The sequence below is a fragment of the Pinus tabuliformis genome, chromosome 5_2, assembly GCF_031772625.1.
Source record: "Pinus tabuliformis cultivar Carrire ecotype Pingquan chromosome 5_2, CPIR1, whole genome shotgun sequence".
Lineage (NCBI taxonomy): Eukaryota > Viridiplantae > Streptophyta > Pinopsida > Pinales > Pinaceae > Pinus > Pinus tabuliformis.
Window position 1 is genome coordinate 665,314,309 of NC_142306.1, and position 21,324 is coordinate 665,335,632.

Here is a 21,324-nt window from a genome sequence, read left to right on the forward strand (position 1 = left end):
AAAGGGGTGGAAGCCAAAGCACTTATTAGAGCCAATGAAGAGGCTGTTTTGTCCTTCTTGTTTGAAGATATTTTCACTAGAATTGGAATCCCAGAGAGCTAGTTACTGATGGAGGACCTCCATTCAATTCTCATGGTTTCAAATCTACTCTTCACAAATATCATATTCAACATAGAATGACCACACCATACCACCCCCAGGCCAATGGGCAGGTGGAAAGCACAAACAAAGTTTTAGAAGCCATTCTAACTAAAACAGTAAAGGACAACCGAAAGGATTGGTCCCAAAGGCTCCCTGAGGCATTATGGGCTTACAGGACTACTTGGAGAAACACTACCGGTTTTTCTCCCTATGAATTGGTTTATGGTAAAAATGCTATTTTTCCTGTGGAATTTGAAATTAAAACTTTAAAGACTGCCTTAGCTGTTAATCTTGATTTAAATGATATGCAGACAGCTAGATTGCAACAACTTTTGGAGTTGGATGAAAAGAGATTGGATGCCATTCACCAAACAAACATGATTCAGCAACAAAGGATGAAATGGCATGACAAAATTATCAAACACAAGCAGTTCCAAAAAGGTAATTGGGCCTTGCTGTATGATTCTCGGTTTGAAAATTTTCAGGGAAAGCTACGTACACGTTGGCTTGGACCGTATGAAGTAGAAGATGTCTTTCCAAACGGAACGGTAAGACTTGTAACAATTGACGATGCTAAAACACCTCTACTAGTCAATGGCCATAGGCTCCGTTTATACAAGCGCCCTGTTTCTAAAGAAGATTTCAAGACTGCTTGCATGACTGATATTCATTATCTTTTTCCAGGGGAGTCTTCTGCTCCTCACAGCACTTAATTTTCTGCACTATATTTTTAGTAGTAGATTAGATTTAGCACTAATAATCCCTGTCAAGGATTGGCATGTTACAATTGAATTTTGCAGATTCTGGAAAGGCAATAAGGAGGACAGATTCATCATGAGAAGATCTGAAGCTTTATATCAAGAAGCTTCCGCCCATCATTTTATCCTCTTCCCTAAAGTAATATCCCTCCATTACTTCTATCATTCCCACCACTCCCGAAATATCTTCCTTCAGTCTGTGTTACCCATCCCTTACTGCTGAAATAAACCCTTATCATTCACAGACCTAAGTCAGTTATCACAATTTTCTGATTTTTCCCGTTGCTGAAACACACCGTTTCAGCAACGTAACACCAATTTTTCCTCGTTGCTGAAACACCTGTTTCAGCAACGTAACACCAACTTTTTCCGTTGCTGAAATACCTGTTTCAGCAACATATCATTGATTCTACCCATTGCTGAAACACCTGTTTCAGCAATATATTATCAATTTCCTCCGATTGATGAAACACCTGCTTCAGCAATGTATCGTTCATTTGTCAATTGCTCACACATCAGTCTCAGCAACTTGTTATTATCAAAGCAGCATCTCTCTTTGACAACATATAAGCTTTCCGGTCCTTCACGATCATACTTCAGATCCTTTTGGTGAAAATTATTTGCAATATACCAGAATCAATTACACAGACCCTTCTATGATCATTCAAGGCTATTGCAACTGACACTTCGAATTATTAAAGGTAAAGTATAAGGTATATGGTTTTAATGTAATTCGGTTAAATCATATTAAAAGAGGATTTCATTTCATAATGATTGCATATCTCCCCACGTCCAATCATTATTATACCATACGTAGGGGGGGCAATTCCAAAAATGGAATGATTATTTCACATGCACCAACCTGCCGCCTGTTATCATATCCATTTTTGCCGTCATTTAGACTACGCAGCCATTGTTGCAACAACTAAGTCTGATCAAGGTCTGAGAATACTGAATTGTGCCTCTGCGGAAAAACTCAGAGCTTTAGCCATGGGAAAGGCGGCCATTAGAAATGAGCTCGGCTCCATAAGTCTTCTACAGCTCTTTCCTGAAGCATATCAGATCTTCCAACAAGCAGGGTGGACAGCATATTTTGAAAGGTTGGGAGATTTTAACGCAGAAGAAGTATTAGAATTCGCACAGAACTTTGAAGGCAATTTCTCAGTGGTCCGAGGGGTTCGCATTTCAGTGACAGAGGATGACATAGTTCAGGTATCAGGGTTGCCAGCTGAGGGCATTCGCTGGTTTAGCAGGAAGACGGTCGTTCTTAACGCGCAGCAAGACTTTTTGCGCCCGGACGAGCAAGTGGAACCTAGAGGCCGCGGGGTCAGTCTGCATTCACTTCCTCAACCATGGCCATCAATGGCAGAATTCGTCAAACACTACCTCACATGCGAAGGGCGTTATCAGGTAGTGTACAACCATGACTTTGTTCTGCTGAATCATTTGAGGAATGGAAGATTGGTTAATATCCCTTATTATCTGCTTGGTTGTATTAAAAACATGTCGTATTATTGTAAGCAAGCCAAATCTCCAATGACATCCCTTACCCATCACCGCTTATGCTAGCTGCTAATACAGAATGGTTTTGCTCAGCAAAATCCCCCTCTGCAGCCCTACCTGAAATTCCTTTGCAGGCCCCACCTGAAGTCCCTCTGCAAGCCCCACCAGAAATTCCCCAACTACCTGAAATTCCTTTGCAGGCCCACCTGAAGTCCCTCTGCAAACCCCACCCGAAATTCCTCAGCAAGAGAAAACGTCCCAATTGTCTGAAAATCCTCATAAAGAACAACAGGAGGAAACCCTAAATTCTTCCGTCAACCCAACCCCGAGCTCGCCTCAGTTAGCAAAGCTAACACCCTCTACTATTCTTGTCCCTAGTGACGATTCTCCAACACCCCTTCTTCACCCATTAAGAAAAAAAGGAAAACCCCAGCAGTCACAAGTTCTAGACCACGGACAAGGTCCACATCCAAAATTCCTACCTCTCCGCAAAACCCTGTCCTGAAGAAAAAGCACTCCCGTTCAAGAAAAAGGAAAGGCAGCGATTTTGCTGCCTTCCTACCAAAAAGAAAAAGGACAAAGACTGTTGAGGCAGAATCTACCTCCATTTTCCCTAACCCTGCCACTATTGCATTGAAACCCTTATCCCCATCCCAAACTCCCCAGCCGGCCTCATCCGAAGACACTGTCACACAAAAATCAGTGCCTCGGGATAATACGACATTGGTTATGGATCAAGGAGTGACTGCTTCACAAGAACCAGTCACTCGCCCAGTGACTGTAACACAAGAACCAGTCACTGAGGAAGAAAAATACACCAAGCAGGTCGATAATGGGAAATGCCCAGTGACTGTCCCACAAGAACCAGTCACTGAGGCAGAAGAATTTACAGAGCAGATCAATACTGAAGAGTGCCCAGTGACTGTCCCACAAGAACCAGTCACTGAGGCACAGGAACACAACAAGCAAGATGATAGTGGGAAATGCCCAGAAACTGAAATGCCAGAACTAGAGACTGAAATACCAGAACTGGAGATGGAAATACCAGAACTCGAGATTGAAATATCAGAATTGGAGATTGAAACACAGGAATCCATTCCTAACCCGGTGGATGAAACACAAGAACCACCCACTGTGGTACCAGAACTAGAGACCGAAACACAGGAATCCATCCCTAACCCGGTGGATGAAACACAAGAACCACCCACTGTGGTACCAGCATTAGTCACTGAGAAGCAAGAATTCATGACTGGTCTGATAGAGGAAATACAAGCACCACTCACCGTGGTTTCAGAACTAGTTGCTGAGGAACAAGGATTTATTCCTGATAGAGCACGAGGACTATTTACTGTGGTATCAGAACTAGTTACTGGTGAACAAGAATCTATTCCTGGCACGATGGATGAAACACAAGAGGCACCCATTGTGGTGCAACAACCAGCTACCACTGTGCATCAGCAAAATATTCTAGCATAAACAACTAGCATACAAGGCCCACATACGATGGCATCTCTACTGCAGGAAAATGAGTTCCTGAAGTCTGAAATAGAAGCTTACAAAGCTGAGTTAGCCATGGCTCGAGAGGCTTTTGAAAAAGAACTCAATCTCCATACATTAGCACAAGTAGCCTCAATGCAAAACAGGGAGACATGCATAGAATATATGTGCAAAGAGTGTGGCATCATTTATCAGAATGCAGGCTATAAAGTAGTTGAAATTTCACTCCCTGAGACAATTATGACAGAGGGAACACAAGAGGAATGCCCCACTGCTCCACAAGAACCAGTAGGACCTCCTATGATGCAAGAAGAAGAAGAAGAAATCGAACAAGAGATATCTCATCCTTTGGGGACTGATGCAGCTATCTCGGCAGAAGAAACACTGCCAGAGCACACCACTATTGATTCAGATATTCCAGCAGAAGAAACACTGCCAGAGCACACCACTATTGATTCAGATATTCCAGCAGAAGAAACATTGCCAGAGCACATGACTACTGACTCAGATATTCCAGCTGAGGAAACATCGCCAGAGCATACTACTATTGATACAGCTGTTTCGGCAGAAGAGACACTGCCTCAGCACACTACTGGTGTAAGTATCCCGACAGAAGAAATAATGCTCCAATGCATTTCCTCTGAGGCAGCCATACAGACAGAGGGAATAGTGCCCAAACCTACTACTTCTGTTAAAAAGACACAGACTCGGCCATGGGACCCATTGGAACAATTCAACAGATGGAAGAAGGAACATGCTGAGAAACAGGATATAGTATTACAACAGCATAAGTTGCAATGGCAAAACTTTGTATACACTAACTGGGAGAACTTGGAGCAATTACTGCAAGAGCACAGGGAATATAAGAAGGAAGCCAGACAGTCTAAGGAACGGATAGCCCTGATGTTTTCATTGGTGCGAAAGTTGATGGTTACACGGAAACCTTCTGTAAACTACGCTCTTTTTCTTACTGAACGACTAGCTTACTTTCAAATTAAATCAATAGCACATGGTAGACCACATGAAGTACTGACTTCAGAAAAATTTGTTGAGACCTTCAAGCAGCCCCTGAAAGTGACCAGCATCTGCTGTGCGAACTCTACCTTCATAATGAAGCCATGCCTGAAGAAAGAAGAATTAATCTTATTCCAATTGCAGGTGATATACAAATTAGGGCATTTGCTTCATTTTTGTCTAATCAGCTCACTTGGCAGACTGCGTTCAATACAAGCAGTCATAATGAGGAGAATAAACTCCTGTGGATTAGGCCAGAGCCGGTAAGCCCAGCCATGTTCATAGCACAGTACTATGAATTCTTGCAGAAGCCAGGTATGAGCGAGCACATAGAGCAATTACAGGCTTCAATCCTTTTTAATTGTCAAGAGCATATTCGAATGAAGGGTCCTGCTGCACTGAAGGCCAATGATCTCTTTTGGCAGCAATCAGATAAGGAAAGACAGGATTATCATCCTTTTAACCCTCTCAATTTTCACGCTGCATTGTATAGAGTCCCTAAGTATATTGATTGCATTCAGCATTGTGGAGTCAACTGGATTGGGTATCATTTCCGTTTTCCAATCTTATGGCTGCCTTCAGAAAAATATCAAAATCATTACCTGTTGACTGACAAAGAGGAAGCCTCGACATGGCAACAGTTGCAGACCAACAGCGGATTCCGAGCTCCTACAGACGCCACTTTCTCCAACTACTGCCTGAGTAATTTGCATTGCCAGTCCCAGTACTCAGACTCTGATTCAGACGAAGGGGTTGCCTGAGGACATGCAACATTTTTAGCTGGGGGGGATGTTAGGACTCCAATATGTACCATTTTGTTATATACTTTGATATCATTTTACTCTCAAAACCATAAGCTCCAATGTCTTTTTTCATTCACTATATCCTAAGGTATATGGAAACCTTCTCTTTATTATATGGTTAATCTGTCTTACATTTAATTCTATAATACTCTTATATTTTATCAATTATTGAAGTGCATTGTTGCTAACATAAGTTGAAGATCGCAGATAAAGTTATATGCCTTGATGAGAACGAGCGGCTGTAGCTGAAACAGCTGACTGAGTTGCTGAAACAGCTGGTCCTGTTGCTGAAACAGCTGGTCCCGTTGCTGAAACAGCTGGTCCCGTTGCTGAAACAGCTGGTCCCGATGCTGAAACAGTTAACTCAGCTGCTGAAACAGCCGACAAAGCACGCAAATTCCGTTATGCGTAATTTGCGATTCTGAAGAACTTTTTGTGGATAATAGCAGCAGGCCGAAGATACGGTTACCTGAATTATTGTAAAGATAGCATGACTGTTGTCTCGGTTGTAACAGTATCTCTTTTTAAAGAAGAACAGAATAGTCTTGTTTTGAACAGAATCGAGATATCCGCTCTTGTGTAAAATTGTAAATGATGTCTCCTCTTTAAAAAGAGGAGACATCATCATTAGAGGGGATCGAACTGTAATTTTGAGAACAGCATTGTGTGAGACAGGAGCTAGTCTCCTTTTTGTATGTACCAGTTTCTTGACAGATGAATAAAGACCTGTTTTGAGCATTCTAGTCTAATTCTTTCTCTTGGGGAATCTTGTGAGAAGGAAAGGGCCCGCCTTCCTCACAAGATTCACCCCTTTATTCCTGTAGTTGTTTATTTCTTATGTATTTGCATTGTATTTAAGTTCTGTTGCTGAAACACTAGTTACATGGTTTGTGATACTCTGTTTCTTAGCGCTACATGTATTGATTGCACGAGTGGATGATGAGAGCATGTGCTGAAGATCCCTGTACAGAGGGATAGGGTCTTGCTCCATTGATTGCTTTCTTTTACTTGCAGTGTGATTAGAACAGAGAGGCCAAGTGCTGAAGATTCCTGTTCCTGGGAATAGGGTCTTGACCTCTTAAGGTTACCTCTTTTGCAGTGTGATTAGTGCCAGGCAGCAGGTGCTGAAGCTCCCACCAAGGAATAGGGTCCTGTTCCTGCTATAGTTGAATGATTTCTTTTCTTATACATTTATTTCCCTTTTGCTGTAACAGAGAAATCGTGTCTGCTATAAGTTAATTGACTTCAGCTTTAATTAAGTAGACTGTGAATTGATAGATTGTTGAATTTAACAATTGTGTGTGACTTTCTTTTACTACAACATTGAACTGCTTTTGAAATTGAGCATATCCAGTGCGCTATTACCTTTGGAATAAAAAGACCTTCTCGGGTTGACAATTTATGTGGAGCTCGAATTGTGAAAACAATTAGAGCGGCCAACAAATACCACTCTAAATTTCACTAACAATTTCACCCAAATTAAGTTAATATTTATTCAGATGTACAGACAAATACAGTTAACATAGATTCATCTCAAATACGGATTTAATATGAGCCAAGAGAGATCCAATTTCTTCAAGTACAAATTTTTATGAGCTAACATAATTTAAATGTTTTGTATAGTTATTTTTTTTTTTGAATTTTTATTTGGACCAATATGAGCAAAATTTCAACTTTGAAGGATGAACAAGCTTACACATCATACTGGGTTGTAGAATGAGCCTCTCAGCTCAATTATGAGCTTAAGAATGCTTCTATTTCTTTCAATCAGAATATTGTACATACAATAACAAAAAAATTTGTACATACAATTACGCAGAGACTAGCTCTCATCTTCTCTTTCCATGGTCTAATTTACATTTAACTAGCCATCCTTTCACCACTCATGCACAACTTCTATATTTGTTCATTGCACAACAACAATTTAAATAGGAACAACTTGTTCATATCTAGATCCATAAAAATACGATCTTGGTAGCTAAAAATAGAAAAACTAAGTCTCATTAACTTCGAGATTATCTTGGCAACAAAACCATTTATCACATACATATCCATCAACCCATTTAACTTGACCTTCTAGAAATAGACAAAATAAAGTTTGAATGATGCCCATGCATCAATTAGATAATCAATTGATCTGCAAATTGCTTGAAGAAATGAAAAGATCAATCTGCATCAATTAGATAATCAATTGATCTACAAATTTCTTGAAGAAATGAAAAGACCAATCTTGTTGATCTTTCCAAATGCACATAATGCCTTATAACATGCTATGTTGACAGGTTCCTATTTGAAAATGAAATGACATAACCAAAAGGTAATGGATGAAATGCCTAGTAAATAATTAAGTATTTGAAAATTTGTAGATGGGAAAGCCTCGGAAGAATTTTTTGGGCATTTTGGTACCATCAATCATCAAGAACATATAGATTCATAAGCGAACATATAGATTCATAGACCGTGTATCTATTTTATAATAAGTATATTTCTAATAAACCTTCATTAAAACAAAAAATCTACCTAATAATAATAATTACTCAATTAGTATTTTGATCATATTATTCATTGAATAGATCGTATATCATATATTACCAAAATTTAATTTGACTGACTAAAGACAAGTCACAAACTCCACATGTATTTGCTGGTGCGATGGTTAATACATTTAAAAGTAAGGTATATCCATGCCCATTGAAACATTACCCATCGGAAAAGGAAGGAAGAATAGTGGTATGGTCGGAATATTGAAGGTTTCGAACTTAGGATAGGTTAGAACTTCAATGATGTGTAAAGGTGCAATACTTTGGATAATGTAGAAAACAAAGTTTCGTCGGACTTAAAGAGTAAGGAACATTTTTAGATATAAACAAAAACCAAGAGCCATAAGTAGATGTTGTTTATAGTGCAAGTAGATAAATACACTTATCGATGAACATTTGAGTTACAGAAGTACATAGAGAAATTTGAAAAATTATATGCTTTATCTCCATTCTATATATACGATTTAAGTTAGCCGCGTAGGCGAACTCTATTAAATTTTAAACCATAATCATAATAATAATTAATAATATTATAAATAAATAATAGTATTTTAATAATTATAATATTAATAATTTTAAACTAACATTAATAACATTAAATTTTTTATAATAATATTATAGTTATAAGAAGAGCTTCGGCGTAAATCACATATAGAAAGACCTTAGTCGACGCGTTTCGAACCAACAAGTGTGGCTCATCGTCAGGACAAGTTGAAGAAACAGATCCAGCTTGGCATGTTAAATAGTCTGAGCAGGGCCTCCAACAGCTATCTAGATCAACAGCGAGCTTTGACTAAGAGACAGTCAAAAAGTCAAATTGACTATTTAAAGGAAGATAGTTAATGACCATACCTATATATAAATATATAATTATATAAATGAAATAATTTTATAAGGAGTTTTAGTTAAAAATGTATAATTAAAAAATTAAAAAATTTTGTTAAACGGGAATTAGTTAAATTGATGACGTAATTTTTATTTTATTTATTTATTTATTTTTTAATTTTTAAACAAGGTAAATGCAAGAAGATAGTTAAATAAAATAAATAATAATAATAAAAACCAGCAAATAAATAAATAACAATAATATATATTCGTTAATAGATAAATAAATAAATAAAAAATATATAAAAATAAAAATAATAATATTATATATAAATTAGTTACAAAAGAAATAATAAAATAAATAATAATAAGAAAATAAAAATGATATATATTCGATAATAAATAAATAAATTATAAATTATAACAATATATAAAAATCAGTTACTAAAAAATAATAAAATAGATAATAATAATAATAATATATATTCATCAATAGATAAATAAATTAAAATATATTCAACTTGTCCTGACGATGAGCCACACTTGTTGGTTCGAAACGCGTCGACTAAGGTCTTTCTATATGTGATTTACGCCGAAGCTCTTCTTATAACTGTTATGGATCACAAAAATCTCAATTCAACAATAATATTATAAATAAATGATAATATTTTAATAATTATGATATTAATAATTTTAAATAACATTAATAACCTTAAATTTTTTATAATTTAATTATAAATGATAAACAACACTATTAAATTTAAACTATAATAATAATTAATAATATTATAAATAAATAACAATATTTTAATAATTATAATATTAATAATTTTAAATAACATTAATAACATTAAATTTTTATAATAATAATTAATAATATTATAAATAAATGATAATATTTTAATAATTATAATATTAATAATTTTAAATAACATTAATAACATTAAATTTTTTATAATTTAATTATAAATGATAAACAACACTATTAAATTTTAAACTAAAATAATAATAATTAATAATATTATAAATAAATAACAATATTTTAATAATTATAATATTAATAATTTTAAATAACATTAATAACATTAAATTTTTTATAATAATTAATAATATTATATAATAAATGATAATATTTTAATAATTATAATATTAACAATTTTAAATAACATTAATAACATTAAATTTTTTATAATTTAATTATAAATGATAAACAACACTATTAAATTTTAAACTATAATAATAATATTATAAATAAATAACAATATTTTAATAATTATAATATTAATAATTTTAAATAACATTAATTTTTTTTATAATTTAATTATAAATTATGTATAATTAAAAATATTTGATAATATTGAACATTAATTTAATTATATTTAGATTAATATATTAATATTAATTAATATATTAACATTACTATTAATATTAATATTAATTATTATATGTAAATGACTTTAAATCTTTAAATCAATTATTTATATATAAGAAATTATTTTATAATTATCATAATTGAATTATAATAATTATTAACTAAATGTTATACATAATATCTAAATCAACCTATTTTAATGAATTGAAATATTAATTAATACATTGATATATTAATTTAAACATTAATTTAAATTTTTTTAATAATAATAAATAAATTAATATACTAATTTAAATAATTGTACTCTATGTTTAAATAATTGACCATGATTACGTTTAGTCATAGCCAACCATGATTAACTAAAGCCATTTATTGTCAATTATGGTCATCCTTAGTTGCACACAATCAAGATTTTAAAATGTTTAATAATAACAATATTAATATTAATAATATAACAACGTTGGAATCAAACACAAATGCTTCCAACATCACAATGTGACAAACGTTGTCACAATGTCACAAACATTGTCATAATGTTACATTAAATTACAATTTATTCAACGTCACAATGCGATGTTCTGAAATCTGGTAAAGCACATTTAATAATGTGGGAGGTTGTTCGACTGTGTTTAAGTATGTTTGACAATCAACAGTGTTCAATTTCGGTCAAACATAATTTCCTATTAATATTCATAATCAAACATGTTGTAATGTTGGAATGGTACATAAATCTATCCAACGTCACAATGTTATATTAAATTCAAATTTATTCAACTTCGCAATGTCGATTATAAAATTAGTCAACCATATTCACTTTGTAGTTGACTATGTTGGACTATGCTTGCAGTGAAGACATGGACATTCATGGTCAATGAGGGTCAACCATTATCAAACATGGTTGAATAAGGTTAACCATCATCAATGATGGTTGAATATGGTCAACCATGATCAACCATCGTCAATCACGATGAACCATGGTTGAATATTGTCAAACATGCTCAATTATGTTCAACCATGGTCAATCAATGTCAACCATCATCATCCATGATCAACCATGTTCAACCATGATCTTCCATGGGCAAGCATGCTCCACCATCATCAACTAAGGTCATAATGGTTAATCAATGTCTCTACGGTGAACCATGATCAACCATGGTTAACCATGCTTGAATATGGTAGACTAACCAGTTTATAATACCTTAGGTTTATAATAATAATCCCTTGGGTTTATTAACCTAAGGGTTTATATTAATGCTAGGTTCAATGTTATTCTTTTGGATTTATATCGCTTTGATTTATTAATTCTTTGGTTTATAATATTAATTTTAGGGTTTAGTATTTATTTTAGGGTTTATAATATTTATATTAGGGTTTATATACCTTGGGTTTATAATATTAATCCCTTGGTTTTGTGACAAAGATTTTCTCCATATGGAAATCAATCATGGTCCACCATGGTTAACCATGGTCCAACGCCATATTGTGACAAAGATTGTCTCAATATGAAAATCAACCATGGTCCAATGTTGCATTGTGAGAAAGATTGTCTCAATATGAAAATCAATCATGGTCAATCATGGTCAACCATGGTCACATTGTGACAAAGATTATATCATGGTCCAATGTCACATTGTGACAACCATGGTCTAACGTCGCATTGTGACAAATATTGTCTCAATATGAAAATCAACCATGGTCAACCATGGTCAGCCATGGTCCAATGTCTCATTGTAAAAAAGATTGCCTTGATATGAAAATCAATCATGGTTAACCATAGTCAACCATGGTCCAATGTCGCCTTGTGACAAAAAATGTCTCAATATGAAAATCAACCATGGTAGACCATGGTCAGCCACGTTTATTTTCGGGTTTATAATATTTATCCTAGGGTTTATATTATTCCCTTGGGTTTATAAGCCCTTGGTTTTTTAGTATTAATCCCTTGGCTTTATTATTCCATTGGATTTATAATATCAATCACGGTTAACCATTGTTTATGAAAACAATCATGGTCAACCATGGTCCAATGTTACATTGTGAAAAAAAAATGAAAAATACAAAAAAAATTTAAAAGATTAAAAAAAATTGAAACTAAAACAAAAATAAAAAAATTTAATAAAATAATAACAAGTAAATAAAAATAATAAAAATAAAAAATTACAAAAAAATAAAAAAAAAAACTTGTAAAAGATAAAAATTAAAATTAAAAAACAAGGTTTAAACACAAACAAAAATCCCAAAAACATAATTTAAGAAAGAACATTAATCAAAAAATTAAAAAAACAAATTGGATAATTGGAAACAATAAACCCAAAAAACAATTAAAAAGAAATAAAAAACATTAAAAAATAAAAAAAAAAACTTTTAAATTAAATTAAATTAAAAATTAAACCAAAAATCATTTAAAAAAATATATAAAAAAAAAAACAAAAATTTGAAAAAAAACAACAAGAAAACAAAAGAAACATTTAAAATACTAAAAGAATAAAATTAAATATCCCTCCCAGCCTCTAAGGGGCCTACGCTAGGGGCTAGAGCAGCTCCCGCCCTTGGCTGAGGCCCCTGGTGGTTGTGGGGGTCACTAGGATTTCCCAACCACCCGCATAACCGCCAAAGGGCCTTGGTCTTAGTGCCTTGGCAGCTGTGTAGATGGATGGGAATCACAACTATTCCTCCTCACCCATGGCTTCATGGAGGTGGCGAGGGATATTTTTTTATATGTATATATATTAATTTTTTTTTAAAGTTTTTTATTTCTTATATTAATGATTTTTTATTTTATTTTTAATGCTTTTTATTTTTATTAATAATTTTGTTAATTCTCTTTTACTGTTTTATTTATTTATTTTTGTTTATTTTCTCATTATCCAATTTACCTTTATTTTTTTTAAGTTTTAAATTTTCTTCTTAAAATATGTTTTTTTTTGAAATATTTTCTTGTTTTTTATTGTAATTTTTTTTATATTTCATAATTTTTTTTTTTTTCTTTTTAACTTTTGTTTTTTTAATCTTTTATGAGGTAATTTATTATTATTATTATGATGTTAGATTTTTTTGTGAATTTTGTATATATATTTTTATTTTATTTTATTGTCATGTTTGATTTTTTAAAATTTTTATTTATTTGTTATTATTGTTTTAAGCTTTGCAAAAAAAATAAAAAAATCATTTTTAAAAACATTGTAAGGAAAAATAAAAAATACAAACTTGAAAAACTCTTAAAAGACAAACATCTTAGGAAAAGGAAAAAGAAGAAAAAAACGACTTGGAATATGATTAAATAACCAACATTTAAAAAAAAATGTGCATACTCAAGACAAAAAAGTTTAAATGTCAAAAATATGCCCCCAGCTAAAAAAATGAATAAGAGTTTATGGTGCATCAATGTTTTTCAAAATTTGCATTAAATCACCAACATTTTAAAAAATTATCCATACGTAATATATCAAAAAAATTAAAATGTCAAAAATAAGCCAAAAAAATGGTTGATGTCGCATCAACGCTTTTTGAAATCAACATTAAAAGCACTAACATTTAAAAAAAAATCATTAAGAAATTTTAAAGTGTCAAAAATATGCTCCAAAAAAAAGTATATTCTAAATCATCACTTTTCAAAATTGGATAATTACTTCTAAAAGTCAGAGCTGGATTCAATACCCGTTTGATTGGTAATTATGTTAAAAATTAAAATTTATTTAAAATCTCTCTAATTTGGAAATTATCATATTAGCGCTACTGAATAATATATTTTTGTCAAAACAGAGGGCAGACTTTTTGTTAATGAGGAAGTTCCAAACATGCACAACTTTGAGTAAATTGGAAGTTTATTTGTTGTCAAAGACTCGAGTCGTTGCATCCTATCACAACAATTAAGCACTTTCATGGTTTGAGCTTTGCAGGTCCTTGGATAAGCTTTATTCGATTGATCAAGTGACAAAAAACACACATGGTCTTTCCCATTAATTTCATTCACATCTATAATATTAGTAATGTAGCGCTCCAATTAGACAAAATAGTTTGTTTAAATCTTAAATCCTTAATTATTATGCTATTCATAAACCATCTGGTGCCTCTCTTTCTAATTTATGTCAATATAACTATTTAGGAACTCTATTAATGTAAGTTTTTTGCAACCTATCTTAATGTTACAAACTTTATAGGTGGGGTGTGTGAATAAGTAATTGTGCCAAGAGGCGCTTTGTAGTTTAGTATGGAAGAGATGTTGAAATGTTGTGTAAACATTTTGACTCGGTGGAGAGACACTCTCCAACCTTTTTTAGTAATGGTTTACAGTTAAAATATCATGATTCTTTAAACTTTAAAATTCCAACAATTTTCAGACGTGGAATAAAAGATAAAATATCACATCCCTGAAAAGCCTTAAAATTCCAACAATTTTCAGCTATGGTGTTAAAGATAAAATACTTATAGCTATTTTTGAGCACAACATTAGAGATAAAATACTTATAATAGTTTTTGACCATAGACATAAAGATAAAATATCGTTACTCAAAAGAACCTTAAAATTTTGATAATTTTTCAACCATGGAATTAAAACCAAATATCATGATTACAGAAAACGATAAGATTTCAACATATTTCAACCATGACATTATAGAAAAAATATATGACTAAAAAAACTTTAAAAATGAACAACTGATTGAAAGAGTCATTATACCAAGTGTAATTTCTTTTTTAATTGCTAAAAGTATAGTTATTTTAAAATCTTAGCTAAGACAGTTTGACACATTGCAACAAAAATTTAAAAATCAACCATCAAATTGACACGCAGTGTAGGCGAACTCGGCCCATTGCAATGAAAATTTAAAAACCAATCATGAAATTAACTCATTGTGAGGGTGAACTTGATCCATTATAACAAAAACTTTAAAATCAACTATCAAATTAACACATAATGGGGTTAGATTGCTAGTCGAGGATCTACACGAACCTTGTATAAAAAAAGAGAGAGTAAAAAATAAAATAAAATACAAAACAAAACAAAAATTAAAGTTAAAACAAAAACAAAAAATTAAACAAGTAAATAAAAAAATATATTAAGACATTAAAAAAAACAAAAAAGAAAAAATCAAACATAAAAAATGAAAAAAAAAAACAAAATTATTATGTATGATAAAAATATATATTAAAAACAAATTATATCAAGAAAAAAAATTAAAAAATTAACACAAATAATAATAAAAACATATAATAAATTTACAGTTAGATAATTAAAAAAAATAATAAGAAGTAAATATTAAGATAAAATTTTAGTTTGAAAAGAAAACCCTAAAAAAAAATTGAAGAAAAAAAACATTAAAAAGGAAATTAAAATAAAATAAACTAAAATGAAATTGAAATAATAAAAAAAGCACATTTAAAAAAATTTAAAAACATTAAAAAAAAAGAATATTAGAATAACAAAAAATAATTATGCCCTAGCCAGTCGGTCAAGAGGCCAACCCAAGGTCAACGAAGTGATTCTCAGTGCTACTCTGCCAGCCTTGAGACGACCCTTTGCCCAGCCTAGGGCTGAAGTGCCATCCCAAGGCCAACGAAGTTGTGCATGAGCGTGGCTTTGCCGACCCTGGGTCGACTCTTCGGCCCCTGGCTTACAAATGGTCGACTGTAGTCGAGGCACGGCTCTGCCGACCTTGGGTCGCCCCCCTGGCTTGCAAATGGCAGAGGTTCAACTCCAGCCGGGGCATGACTTCACCGTCCCTCGGTCAACCCATTGGCCCCTATCTAGACATATGTTTTTTTTTTTTTAATATCAATTTTTTCCTTATGTTTTTTTCCTTATTGTTTTTTATGTTTTTTTTTTTTTTTTTAAATGGTGCTTTTTCATTTTTAATTTTATTTAATTCTATTGTTTATTTTTTATGTTTTTATTTTTAATTTTTAAAGTTTCTTTTAAATTATTTTTTAAGTGTGTTTAATTTATTTATTTTTATTTTTAATTTAAAATTTTGTTTGAATCATTTTATTTTATTTTATTATTTTTTATTTAGTTAGTTATTTTTTATTATTTAAAAAAACAAAAAAAAATCAACTATCAACATTTTTGTATACCAAATTCTTAAAAATATCATAAAATTTACTATTTTCTAAACTTTTTCATCCAATTTTTTTATAAATATTTTATTCAACATGTCATTTTAATGAAAAAGTTCCAAATTACATCTTTTTTAATTATATCTAATGTAAAATGTGTATTTTTATTGAGTGTTTAAAATTATTATTTTAAACACAAAGTTTGAAAATCTATTAAAAAATAAACATCTTATGATGAAAAATAAGAAGAGGAATAAGACAATTTGAAAAATAGTTAAATAATCAACATTTAAAAAAATTATGCATACATAGGACATAAGAAAAATTTATAGTGTCAAAAATATGAAAAAATGGTTGGTGCTTTTTAAATTCCAGATGAAAATAATCAACATTAAAAAAAAATTTATCCATACTTCATATATCAAAAAATTTAAAATGTCAAAAAATAAGCTCCAACAAAACGGGGTTTCAAATTGGCATGAAAATCACTACCATTTAAAAATATATATATACATACTTAATACATAAGAAATTTTAAAATCTCAAATATATGCTGAAAATCTTAGTACATGTTTGATTGGTAAATTGGTAACTATGTTTGTAATGATTGTTATGGGGGTGATGAACGTTGGCTCCAGATGGTAGTGTGGTGGCACACGGAGACCGATGGGCCTCCACGTGCTCCACATGATAATTTATGAAGCTTCACAGTGCGCCATACCCACCGTCAGATTATATCTTGGCGCGATAGTTTATATGAATGCAGGGAGACCCCGACAGGTTATTCAACGACTTTGGGCGATGAGGAGGGAGTGTTGCTGCATAGTTTGTCTACTCTTAATGATCCTTGGATGTAGTTCCAACTAGGGGCAGACAGACATGGTCTTTACATTGCTTACAACCTGGAGGAGGGAGACCACTAGAAACCGAATTGGCCATGGGATCCGGGGGCTCTCTCGGCTCACAACAGCATGAAACTCCAAGGTGTCAACCCTTTCTCTGGGTGAATTGGGATAGCTCATGGCACTTATGATTTCTCTTGGTTTGGTCATGGGGAAATATCAGTGGGGGGGACTCTGCTAGCCATATTGCCGGTGGTGTCTTGTCAGCTGGTGAGCTCTGTGCAAGACTGGCTCCAACAAACTCTTGGGCTCTCTTTGCAGCTTCCTGTTCTTCTACCATTGGTGTTTCCTTCGCAGGGGTGTGGATAGCATTCAGAACAACGCTTCAGTCTCGAACGTGCAGGGTTGGTAAGGGTCTTGGTAACTGTCGGACACCTAATCCTCAATGGGTTAGTGTGGAAGCCGAATGGACAAAAGGAGTCCAAGAGACCTTGGGATGTGAAACCCAATGGTCAAACAATGTACTATAAATATATATCATTTGTCAATAAAAATTGTGCTGCATGTTTTATCTTTCATATTTTCTCTTGTTGCCCATGTGTGTTTAACATGGTATCATAGCAGGCGTATTCCTGCCCTGCATAATTAATGTGAGCCATTTGTTTTATGGCCTTTCTGTGCAGTTTATTTCTGCCATATTCCTTTATACAGACCTGCGCCCTGTCTGCCATATTCACTTGAACGATGAAACGTTCCTCTGCCTGACACTGCCAGCGCTGTCCAAGCTGTTCTGACATGTCTGTCTGTCATATACGTTTTTGATATTGTCTGCACCTTCTGTCAAGCCTGCGCCCTCTGTCAAGAGACCAGCTGCAAACGCTGTCTCACTGCGTCAGTGTCATAGACGTTTTATACCTGCGCTCTCTGTACCTGCATTCATCTGACATTCGCATAACATTGAAACGTTTGAGCGCTGTCCTGTTCATTCCATTATACTCTTCAACGCTGGTATTGAATGCTGTTCAATTGGAATGCACAAATCTATGAATTAACTGTGTATTGTGGTATTGAACGCTATTCAAGTTTATGTGAATTGACTGTGGTATTAAACGCTGTCCTGGTAATGACCTGGTTAGTCTGCACTGCTTTTGTCACCTCAGCGATCAACTTATTTCATCCTTGGATGCTGTGAACAACATTCTTGCTGCAGACTTTGTCCATGCAACTATTCATGACGCAAAAGATCTGGAGTCTACAATTTTAACAAAATTTCGAACAAGGGAGAAGGATCGCCTCTCATTGTCCCAATATTCTCAACTGTTCAATACGCCTCTCAAATGTTCTTCCCAATCATTTGTCGGACTCTTGTAAAATGCCGCATATTCTTCCTTCGTAATATCCTCTGGTTTTCTCATCCAAATAGGCTTCTGTTTGTTCACAGACTCCATTCATGTGAAACTTTTCCTAATAATTGTTCCTAATAAATTTTAATATTTTGTTTTGTTGGAGAGTTTCGCGAGAAATATTCAGAGGAAGGTCTTCAGAGTCCACGACACCCTTTACAAAGCTAAGGTATTCTGGGATCAACTCTTCACAGTTGTCCATGATGAATACACGCCTAACATAGAGCTTGATGTTATTTTCCAGCTCCTGGTATCTCTGCGTGGGAGACAACTCCTATATCGACATTTAAATGCGGAAGGGTAACTGGCGGTCTCTGCGGTATCGATTGGTATATTTTTTAATGGACAGCGCATTTAAATCATATATATGGTATTAAACTGCCGTGTTGTCGTTTGACACAACGTTTGAGTGGGAATATTGAATGCGTTTTGATATGCGCTGTCTAATGAGCTTTGGTATACAGCGCTTGCATATGCGTTGAATTAACATGGTATAGACAGAAGTATGTGCACATTATATCCCCACCGTGGAGACTTTTGTGAAAAGGTTCAACATAATCCTGACATGTGATACAGGTATGGGCCTCTTTGGATTTCCACAACTCTTGTATTTGCGGTAACGGCACTGGGAAATTATGCTTCCTATTTGTCTTCCATAAAGAGTGAAGATAAAATTGACTGGCATTATGACATTAATTATATGAGCGGGGGTGCGTGCTTGATTATGGATACATTTATTTGGTACCCCTCGGATTTTATTTCCTCCTCCGTTACTTGGGCATATCAACACCCTTGGTGCAGCTGTGGTGTCTTTATGGATATTCTCTGTTTATCTTCATTCCAGCTTCGATTCTGTTAATCTTCCCAACTGAGTTTTTAAGATGGACTGTTATTGCTCTTGCTGGCTTAGCGGCAGCAAGCTTTGTAGCACTGAATATGCGATCTTGCATGAGTGGAAGTGATAAATGGATTACAAGCATGCATAAGTGCATTTTTAATGCAAATATTCTTGGCCTTTGTAATTAAGCTTTGTTTCTTTGTATGAATGGGAAGGGCGCACTTATATATTTGATATTGGTTCATTTAAAATAATGTTAAAATTAAATGATGGGGCATTGTCTCATTGACTTCTGAGTATATGAAATCAGATACTGAAACCCATATATAAATGATTGTGGAAATGATTCAAGAAGAAGATTTTGGGCTTAAAACCAGAATTAAAAGGGCTATTGTATTGAGGTTTGGTTGAGAAAACTTTGTGCAATTTAATGTGAAATGGAAACCATATGGATAATGGCCCAGAGTGAGTGAAATGCCAAGCTTTTGATTGAATCCAGCATATGTGAATGTAATTGTGGTAATGAATCTGAATTATGAGAGCATTCGAAGTTGATGGGATTGATAGTTAAAATATGAATGAGGATGAAGGAAACTTCACATACAGTGATTGATTTTTATTGAGTTTTCATGAACCATGATATATGTGAATAGGTGTTGATAAGCTTCTGCATGCCAATGATAAAATGTGAATTTTCCAGGAATTGAAAGGTAAGCTTCCACATATTAATTGAGGTTTCCAGTGGTAGAAATTTGCCAGACATTGAGATACTGATTGAGCATAGGCCGAGATGCATGTTCATATGCATGTGCTACTATGAAACCCTTGAAATTGCAATGTTGACTTAGTTTATATATCTGCATTGTTCCACATAAGATTATGAGATTATGTACAATTCTTTCTCTGGGAATTGTAATCCCACAATTGTAGCTGTTCCACATGTTATCATGAATGGTTACAGTCGCTATTGAACTTGACTATTCTTTTCCACTGGCCAAGAAAGTGAAGGAGTATTTGAAGGATTCAAGCAAGTTTGCAATTGCTGCTGCCCCAGTGTGGCTTTGCATTTAAAATTCCTTATAGTGCATTAATTCCTTGCTTCAACTGCTGCATAAAGAGTTTGGTGGGTTGATTGTAATCTTTTATGGAGAAAAGTTTTGTCGGTTGTTTTGTCAAAACATAATGTTGGTCATGAGTAAACTCTTATTTTCATGTAATGGATTGTAATCGGTGCTTGCTGATTGAACTCTGATCATTTGCTGCACATGTATAAAGGATAATGCTATGTACTGTGAGTAGGTATTACTTTTTTTGCACTGAGTAGTAGTTGTAAGGTGTAAATCTGACATTGAAGAAAAAAAAAATGGCTAGAATTAGTGAAGTATTAGAGTTCCTCAAAACTCTAATGTCGTCTACTACTCATGATACACTAAAAGTCAGCAAAGTTTCTCTCATAGATATTCAGGTCTGTCTACAAAATGCACAGGAAAAGATTGATTTTTTGCAGCTTGAATCACAGCTACAACAAGAAGAGCTACATCAAAATAGACATCATTCTGAACCTGTTTTTGTTCAGAACATTGAGACAACCACCCATCAGCAACAAGTCAATAATGTTACAGTTCATTCAAATAAAGTAGCAGTTGTAAATGCAGATGCAGAAACTCAGTCTGCACTTCCCAAGCCCATCATCAGACCTTGGGAACAGCTTGTCCACAACAAGCACAGAACTGG

The 21,324-nt window shown here is 33.5% G+C and overlaps 1 pseudogene; it reads left to right on the forward strand.

Moving 5' to 3' along the window:
- Positions 1-19,042: 19,042 nt before the first annotated feature.
- On the forward strand, positions 19,043-19,797 carry LOC149160835 (uncharacterized; annotated as a pseudogene).
- The last annotated feature ends 1,527 nt before the right edge of the window (positions 19,798-21,324 follow it).